This window comes from Salmo trutta, chromosome 1 (assembly GCF_901001165.1).
Source record: "Salmo trutta chromosome 1, fSalTru1.1, whole genome shotgun sequence".
Lineage (NCBI taxonomy): Eukaryota > Metazoa > Chordata > Actinopteri > Salmoniformes > Salmonidae > Salmo > Salmo trutta.
The window spans coordinates 78,202,474-78,212,622 of NC_042957.1; the positions used below are offsets into that span (position 1 = coordinate 78,202,474).

The 10,149-nt window shown below is 44.9% G+C and overlaps 1 protein-coding gene across 1 annotated transcript in view; it reads right to left on the bottom strand.

Annotated features, from left to right (window-relative positions):
* LOC115208398 (4-aminobutyrate aminotransferase, mitochondrial) overlaps positions 1 to 9,767 on the bottom strand; it is a 56,103-nt gene extending 46,336 nt beyond the window's left edge. The window contains exon 1 of the mRNA XM_029776432.1: positions 9,145 to 9,767. The gene's annotated coding sequence lies outside the window, so the exon portion shown is untranslated. The remainder of the gene's footprint in view (positions 1 to 9,144) is intronic.
* Between the last annotated feature and the right edge of the window lie 382 nt (positions 9,768 to 10,149).

The window sequence follows — 10,149 nt, forward strand, 5'->3', positions numbered from 1 at the left end:
CTCTTTGGCATGGCCCCTGTAGAGATACTACAACATGCAGCTATACATCAGATGTGAAATCAGATCTACTGAGGCAGGACAGGACAGAGGGAGAGCGCAGGGTGTATTTCTGAGAGGCCAGAGACAGGATTCCTCTACTGTAGTTCCTGTTACGTGATGTCGTTTTTTAATGTTTTAATTTTTATTTCACCTTTATTTAACCAGGTAGGCAAGTTGAGAACAAGTTCTCATTTACAATTGCGACCTGGCCAAGATAAAGCAAAGCAGTTCGACAACATACAACAACACAGAGTTACACATGGAGTAAAACAACATACAATCAATGATGCAGTAGAAAAAAAATAAGACTATATACAATGTGAGCAAATGAGGTGAGATAAGGGAGGTAAAAGCAAAAAAAATGCCATGGTGGCAAAGTAAATACAATATAGCAAGTAAAACACTGGAATGGTAGATTTGTAGTTTGAAGAAAGTTCAAAGTTAAAATATAAATAATATGGTGCAAAGGAGCAAAATAAATAAAATAAATAAATACAGTAGGGGAAGAGGTAGTAGTTTGGGCTAAATTATAGATGGGCTATGAACAGGTGCAGTGATCTGGGAGCTGCTCTGACAGCTGGTGCTTAAAGCTAGTGAGGGAGATAAGTGTTTCCAGTTTCAGAGATTTTTGTAGTTCGTTCCAGTCATTGGCAGCAGAGAACTGGAAGGAGAGACGACTTGTGGACTTCAGTACCAGAGAGTATATACATGACAGACAGGGAGCGTCTCTGGTACTGAAGTCTACAGTGTTCAGTCCTATACAGTCAGCCTGTCCTACAGTGTTCAGTCCTATACAGTCAGCCTGTCCTACAGTGTTCAGTCCTATACAGTCAGCCTGTCCTACAGTGTTCAGTCCTATACAGTCAGCCTGTCCTACAGTGTTCAGTCCTATACAGTCAGCCTGCCCTACAGTGATAGTGTTCAGCTGAAACGCAAACAGAGTTAATAACCTCATCACAGAACCATGGTGTAAAATCAGTCACCCTGGCAACGAGAGAGATGAGAGAGACGACTTCACCCTGGGAGAAACATCCCTGGAACACAGCACCAAGTATACTGACCTTGGTCTGACTAGAAGTTCATCTGGGCGGTTTGCCGTGGCCATAAAGTCTAACAGATAAAGCACGCAGAGAACCTTTTGCAATTAGAAAGACCCTGTATAAATGTAACCGAACAATTACAATTTGGTTTAAATGATTTTACTCTGTCATAACTCCAATGTACAATTTAAAATATACATCATCAAATTGTACACCTGGAATTTAGTATAAATATTGTAGGTGTGCACATATATTGCCCCAAACCTAGCCTGTAGGGCAGAACTTGGGCGATTCCCCCTAGTACAGATCCTGGACTCTAGCTAACACACTGTAATCCAGAATATTATCATCACACTGTAATCCAGAATATTATCATCACACTGTAATCCAGAATATTATCATCACACTGTAATCCAGAATATTACCATCACACTGTAATCCAGAATATTATCATCACACTGTAATCCAGAATATTATCATCACACTGTAATCCAGAATATTATCATCACACTGTAATCCAGAATATTATCATCACAAGGCTTTCTTATGCAAACACCACAACCCAGAGAGTGAATATTTAGACACCTGGCCCAAAAGCACCAGCTAATTTCAACCATTCAACCCATCAATAACCACATTAAAACAAATAGAAATCTCTATCCAAAATTCATACACTAATTATTGGCAAAACTAAAATTTCATTTAATTATAAACTTCAACGTTACCAAATAATAAATAGAGATATCAAAGCACAACACCTCGTCAAAATCAAAGAATTCAAACAAAGGAAGAAATGAACAGCGTACAGACTCATTGACCATAACCTGGCAATAGAGTCAGGGCACCATAGAAAAACATGGACGGCCAGAGAAGACAGACTGTAAACATTTTGCTCCAAATATGACTCTCATTACATTTAAAGAAAGAATTGCAGGACTTCTTGAACTGCCTGTTGGAGGAGAAAATGTGCCTTTTGTTAGGATAAAACAGAGAGACAGTAAATCTAGATCCAAATCTAGATCCAGATTATATCCTGGTCTGTCATAATATAATAGAGATAGTAGATCTAGCTGCAGATTATATCCTGGTCTGTCATAATATAATAGAGACAGTAGATCTAGCTGCAGATTATATCCTGGTCTGTCATAATATAATAGAGACAGTAGATCTAGCTCCAGATTATATCCTGGTCTGTCATAATATAATAGAGACAGTAGATCTAGCTCCAGATTATATCCTGGTCTGTCATAATATAATAGAGACAGTAGATCTAGCTCCAGATTATATCCTGGTCTGTCATAATATAATAGAGATAGTAGATCTAGCTCCAGATTATATCCTGGTCTGTCATAATATAATAGAGACAGTAGATCTAGCTGCAGATTATATCCTGGTCTGTCATAATATAATAGAGACAGTAGATCTAGCTCCAGATTATATCCTGGTCTGTCATAATATAATAGAGACAGTAGATCTAGCTCCAGATTATATCCTGGTCTGTCATAATATAATAGAGACAGTAGATCTAGCTCCAGATTATATCCTGGTCTGTCATTGTCACGGTTGTCGTAAGGAGGAGCGGACCAAAGTGCAGCGTCTGTGTCGTTCCACATTTATTTTCAGCGTGAAACTATGCGATACATAAACAATATACTGAACTAACAAAAACAACAAACCGTGACGCAGAGGTGAAACATACACTACTCAAAGATAATCTGCAGGCCGTCGCCGGAAGCTCTGGACTGGGAATGCGCACTGGAGGCCTGATGCGTGGGGCTGGCACAGGTGGCGCCAGACTGGTAACAGGCACCTCAGGGCGAGTGTGAGGAGGCACAGGACGTACTTGGCTGTGGAGACGCACTGGAGGCCTGATGCGTGGGGCTGGCACAGGTGGCGTCAGACTGGTAACAGGCACCTCAGGGCGAGTGTGAGGAGGAGGCACAGGACGTACTTGGCTGTGGAGACGCACTGGAGGCCTGATGCGTGGGGCTGGCACAGGTGGCGTCAGACTGGTAACAGGCACCTCAGGGCGTGTGTGAGGAGGAGGCACAGGACGTACTTGGCTGTGGAGACGCACTGGAGGCCTGATGCGTGGGACCGGTACAGGTGGCGTCAGACTGGTAACAGGCACCTCAGGGCGTGTGTGAGGAGGAGGCACAGGACGTACTTGGCTGTGGAGACGCACTGGAGGCCTGATGCGTGGGACCGGTACAGGTGGCGTCAGACTGGTAACAGGCACCTCAGGGCGAGTGCGGGGAGGTAGCACAGGACGCACCGGACTGATGTCACGCTCCTCAGCACGCCTGCTCCTCAGCGCGCCCGCTCCTCAGCGCGCCCGCTCCTCAGCGCGCCCGCTCCTCAGCGCGCCCGCTCCTCAGCGCGCCCGCTCCTCAGCGCTCTCCACGCCAGCACCTCTCTCCGGAGTCTTGCGTCAAGCTCCTCACTCGACTCCCTGACTGGCTCTGGTTCACCCCTCGGCTCTCCACGGTAAGCACGGGAAGTTGGCTCAGGTCTCCACCCTGACTCTGCCAATCTTCCGTGTGCCCCCCCCCCCATTTTTTTTGGGGGGGGGCTGCCTCTCGCACTTGCCTCGTGGTTGGTATAGTGCCTCATAATATCGCCGCTCCGCTCTTGCTGCCTCAATCTCCTCCTTAGGACGGCAATAATCCCCAGTCTGACTCGAGGGTCCTTTCCCGTCCACTATCTCCTCCCAGGTCCATTCCTCTTTCTCCTGGGCACGCTGCTTGGTCCATTGGTGGTGGGAGATTCTGTCACGGTTGTCGTAAGGAGGAGCGGACCAAAGTGCAGCGTCTGTGTCGTTCCACATTTTATTTTCAGAGTGAAACTATGCGATACATAAACAATAAACTGAACTAACAAAAACAACAAACCGTGAGACAGAGGTGAAACATACACTACTCAAAGATAATCTCCCACAAACCCAGGTGGAAAAAAAACCTACTTAAGTATGATCTCCAATTAGAGACAACGAGGATCAGCTGCCTCTAATTGGAGATCATCCCAAACAAAACCAACATAGAAATACAAAACTAGAACATGCACATACAAATACAAAACATAGAAAAACACCCCCTGTCACACCCTGACCTACTCTACCATAGAAAATAACATTTTACTATGGTCAGGACGTGACAGTCATAATATAATAGAGACAGTAACTCCCACCATGTCATACACATGAGCCTTTGTTGTTTTAATTTCTCAGTTGTTGCAGTTAGTTATCTTTTTTGTGTATTATACAGTGCCTTCAGAAAGTATTCACAACCCTAGATTGTTTTCACATTGTTGTGTTACAAGGTGGGATTAAAATGGATTTAATTGTATTTGTTTGTGTGTTTTAGGTTATTGTCCTGCTGAAAAGCTAAATTTGTCTCCCAGTGTCTGTTGGAAAGCAGACTGAACCAGTATTTCCTCTAAGATTTTGCCTGTGCTTAGCTCTATTCTGTTTATTTTGTATCCTCAAACAAAAACTCTGAAGTCCTTGCCGATGACAAGCATACCCATAACATGATGCAGCAACCACCATGCTTGGTACTCAGTGATGTGTTGTGTTGGATTTGGCCCAAACATAATGCTTTGTATTCAGGACAAAGTTATTTTCTTAATCCACATGTTTGCAGTATTTCTTTAGTTCCTTGTTGCAAACAGGATGTATGTTTTGGAATAGTTTTATTCTGTACAGACTTCCTTCTTTTCACTCTGTCATTTAGGTTAGTATTGTGGAGTAACTACAATGTTGTTGAGGCATCTTCAGTTTTCTCCTATCGAAGACATTCAACTCTGTACGTTTTTTTTAAAGTCACCATTGGCCAGGGGTGCAACTTTCACTGGGGACATCGGTCTGCTTTAGGACCATACTACAGAGCGTGCAGACAGGCTGTGTGAAGGCTAAGCTTCTGAAAGGTTGGCTTACAGGATGAATGGAGGCAGCTGCTGTCTGTGTGTGTTGCGCTTTTTCTCTGAGTTGTAAAAGCAAGCAGAGCAGAAACTGGCTACTCTTCATTTGACTGATGTAGGCAAGGTAACTGCTGTTTGACTTAAGAGAAGAGAAAATACATATATATATTTTTATCCTCTTAAAACAGAAGAGGGAAAAAATTTGACCTATGATATGAATTACAGTGCCCTCCAAAAAGTTATATTACTCTTCCAAGAGTCTTGATGATCATCCAAATGCTTTTTTGGCAAATTTGAGTAAACTTTTTGGATGACATGGGTCCCAAACACCGCATTCCACAGTAAGAACCTCACACCAACGGTCAGCATGGTGGTGGTAGTGTGATGGTTTGGAGATGCTTTGCTGCTTCAGGACCTGGACAACTTGCCTTAATAGAAGGAACCATGAATTCTGCTCTGTATACAGGAGAATGTCAGGCCAGCTGTCTTTGAGCTGAAGCACAGCTGGTTGATGCAGCAAGACAATGATCCAAAAAACAATCAAGTCTACTGCTATAACTCAGACTGAGCTTGTGCAAGAGTTGGAATGCAAAAGGATGCAAATGAGGCCACACACACACAAAAGTTGTTTCTGGGTTGATGCTTTTCCTGGCAAAACACCAGCGGTGATGAGAAAAGCTGCTGTTAAGGTTAGTTCTCTCCAATTCGCTCAACTAACTAAACGACATGCCACAAGACCCCACCACTCCACCCAATCCCATGTGGCGGTGATTAACACAACAACCACCTGTTAAGCACTTTGTGATAACTGCGGATGTAAGAAAGGGCTTTATAAAATAAAATGTGATTGACTGGACAACAACAACAACCTGTAGCTATAGGAACGGTCCTGGGAAAGGTCACTGTAACTATAGGAACGGTCCTGAGAGAGACCACTGTAGCTATAGGAACGGTCCTGGGAGAGGTCACTGTAGCTATAGGAACGGTCCTGGGAGAGACCACTGTAGCTATAGGAACGGTCCTGGGAGAGACCACTGTAACTATAGGAACGGTCCTGGGAGAGGTCACTGTAACTATAGGAACGGTCCTGGGAGAGGTCACTGTAACTATAGGAACGGTCCTGGGAGAGACCACTGTAACTATAGGAACGGTCCTGGGAGAGACCACTGTAACTATAGGAACGGTCCTGGGAGAGACCACTGTAACTATAGGAACGGTCCTGGGAGAGACCACTGTAACTATAGGAACGGTCCTGGGAGAGACCACTGTAACTATAGGAACGGTCCTGGGAGAGGTCACTGACAGAGTAGCTCTAGAGTTGTGTAATCACTGCTACAGTGGGGTGGGGGTTATTATTATGGAACACGAGAGAGAGAGAGAGAGAGAGAGAGAGAGAGAGAGAGAGAGAGAGAGAGAGAGAGAGAGAGAGAGAGAGAGAGAGAGAGAGAGAGAGAGAGAGAGAGAGAGAGAGAGAGAGAGAGAGAGAGAGAGAGAGAGAGAGAGAGAGAGAGAGAGAGAGAGAGAGAGAGAGAGAGAGAGAGAGAGAGAGAGAGAGAGAGAGAGAGAGAGAGAGAGAGAGAGAGAGAGAGAGAGAGAGAGAGAGAGAGAGAGAGAGAGAGAGAGAGAGAGAGAGAGAGAGAGAGAGAGAGATTCATAACCTGTGATACTTAACAGAGGTTTGACAACACACACACGTCTTCATAACCTGTGTATATTTTTTTTTCTACTTGTTTATGAAGGATGCAGCAGTACGGCAAGCAGCTACAGAGCCCCAGAGACAGGAAGAGGAATTTCAAAGCTCTGAGATAAACACAGCTAAAATCCAGAAATCATCCCTTACCCCAGGATACTTCAACTGGTGACTATCATCCCTTACCCCAGGATACTTCAACTGGTGACTATCATCCCTTACCCCAGGATACTTCAACTGGTGACTATCATCCCTTACCTCAGGATACTTCAACTGGTGACTATCATCCCTTACCTCAGGATACTTCAACTGGTGACTATCATCCCTTACCCCAGGATACTTCAACTGGTGACTATCATCCCTTACCCCAGGATACTTCAACTGGTGACTATCATCCCTTACCCCAGGATACTTCAACTGGTGACTATCATCCCTTACCCCAGGATACTTCAACTGGTGACTATCATCCCTTACCCCAGGATACTTCAACTGGTGACTATCATCCCTTACCCCAGGATACTTCAACTGGTGACTATCATCCCTTACCCCAGGATACTTCAACTGGTGACTATCATCCCTTACCCCAGGATACTTCACCTGGTGACTATCATCCCTTACCCCAGGATACTTCACCTGGTGACTATCATCCCTTACCCCAGGATACTTCAACTGGTGACTATCATCCCTTACCCCAGGATACTTCAACTGGTGACTATCATCCCTTACCCTAGGATACTTCAACTGGTGACTATCATCCCTTACCCCAGGATACTTCAACTGGTGACCATCATCCCTTACCCCAGGATACTTCAACTGGTGACTATCATCCCTTACCCCAGGATACTTCAACTGGTGACTATCATCCCTTACCCCAGGATACTTCAACTGGTGACTATCATCCCTTTCTCCTAGGATACTTCAACTGGTGACTATCATCCCTTACCCCAGGATACTTCAACTGGTGACTATCATCCCTTACCCCAGGATACTTCAACTGGTGACTATCATCCCTTACCCCAGGATACTTCAACTGGTGACTATCATCCCTTACCCCAGGTTACTTCAACTGGTGACTATGCTGGAAAATGAAGAAGAAGGAGCACTCTGTGTCAATCTGATAGATATTTCATTTGAACTGAAGCCTGTTTAGGGTATACCTTTCCCCCCATATAGACAGAGCTCTCAGAGTGGTGTCTACGGTGTTGTGATCATTGTGTAACATCAAAATGAGACGTTACATGACTCTCTGTAAAAGGTGCTAGATCAACAGCAGTACAGGTTGAATTCAGTTCCTCCAGCCCAACCCTGGGAAGTTCAGTCTACTCTATTCTAGCCTTCCCACACCGTCTGTCCCCATCTGTCTCTGTAGGGACTTGGAGAGTGCTGGGTGCATCTCAAATGACACCCTATTCCCTATATAGTGCACTACTTTTGACCAGGGCCTATGAGGCTAAAGTAGTGCATTAAATAGGGAATAGGCAAGGTGCCATTTGGGAACACATCCATGCTGTCAGAAGTTGACGTGGTTGTGTACTAAAGCCTTCATGGAGCCAGTGATCCCACAACAACAGTCCCACTCACATGGTCTATGCTGTGATCTACAGTAACCTGACAGGTTCCCTGTCTAAAGCACTACTTTTCCTATTGACATCCTTACGATGCATTATAACCACATTATGATGCATTACACAGAGATCCTATACAGGTAGTTAACGTTATTAATTATATGGGACTATACCTGCAAACTCTGGACTAAGAAATAATAGATATCCTTAAAGTAAAAGTGTTACCGGCTATTGTTATGCAAATGATTCCTAGCCGCAGTTAGAACCAGAATAAACTGCCTTCCACTGGACGCAATCAGAAGAGCACTGCACTGTTGCACAACAACTGTAGCCTAGTGCCTCATGAACCGGTTCCGACTGGATCAGTCCGGATCCCTTCCGCAGAGAAGAGGCAAGAAGAATTGAGTCTGCCTGTCTGCAGCAGACTACTAGAACGCAGAGTAAAAGCGACACAAAACGAAATGACCATCTATTCTCTAGGCTGCATAGGACAGCAGCGCTACAGTGTTTTTGACGTTATAGACTAGTAGCCTGTCTGGCAGCGCAGGTGACCTATTCACTAGCTAGAAAGACTACCTACTCTACTGTATTGTATTGCTAACTGGGATATAGGCAAAAGCGCGCACGTCAACACAGAACGTGTCCAGAGTCATTGCTAACTAAGTGCAGATGTGTCTTGCAAAGACGATTGAAAAGCGGCTTTATGAGCCACACAACAGCTAGCGCAGTACCGCGCGGTGGGTTCAACATGTCACATGTCTGTGCGTCCTAGTGTGTGCAGAGTTATTTGGTGGTTTGTGTGTGTGTGTGTGTGTGTGTGTGTGTGTGTGTGTGTGTGAGAGAGAGAGAGAGCGAGAGACACAGATAGATGACAGCGCATAGGGGAACTCACCGAGGCTTCACCCGGTACCGCTGGGAGCTTGGTGTCCGCTTGGGTCGTGCGGTAAGACTGGCTGGCTGAAACACTATGTAAAAACGGTGGAGACGCGTACTGGAAGGATGAACAGAAAGACTGCCTTTAAATGATCAATCAGAATCTGTCCTTTTTGCTGGGAGGAGGCGGGTCCACGGGCAGGCTGACTGCGGCTCAGCCAATAGCAGAAGCCGAAGTAGTCAAAAGGAACTAATGCTGGCCAATGAGCGACGTGGCTTCCCAGTTCAGCGGAACTCCAGACGATTCATCAAAGCGAATCATGACATCTACGTTCACGAAGTATCCGTTTCACAGAACAGTGTCAAGGTAGCGGACTGGCTAAACACTAACCACTCAATGATAAAACTAGGAAATGTTATATTGGACTCAAACAGATTAGGTCTTGTTATGTCAGAGTCTCAGAGAGCATGCCGGATAACAACCTAGTTTAAATGACTGATGGGCATGGATAAAATGTAGACCTATGTGCCAGACATACCTTTGCTCCTAGTCAATCATTCATGACGCGTATCAACATTTGCCTAACAAGTTACTGGCTACAGTAGCACATGGACAGCTTTTCAGATGACACCTTAGCCTTCACTCTCCCGACATCTACTGCAGCCCTCATCCTCCACATACAACATCCGTTCTGCCAGTCACACTGTTAAAGGTCCCCAAAGCACACACATTACTGGGTTTCTCATCTTTTCATTTCACTGCAGCTAGCGACTGGAACGAGCTGCAACAAACACTCAAACTGGCCAGTTTTATCTCAATCTCTTCATTCAAAGATTCAATCATGGACACTTACTGACAGTTGTGGCTGCTTTGTGTGATGTATTGTTGTCTCTACCTTCTTGGCCTTTGTGCTGTTGTCTGTGTCCAATAATGTTTGTACCATGCTTTGTCCTGCTACCATGTTGTGCTGCTACCATGTTGTTGTCATGTTGTGTTTCTACCACACTGTGTTGTCGTGTGTTG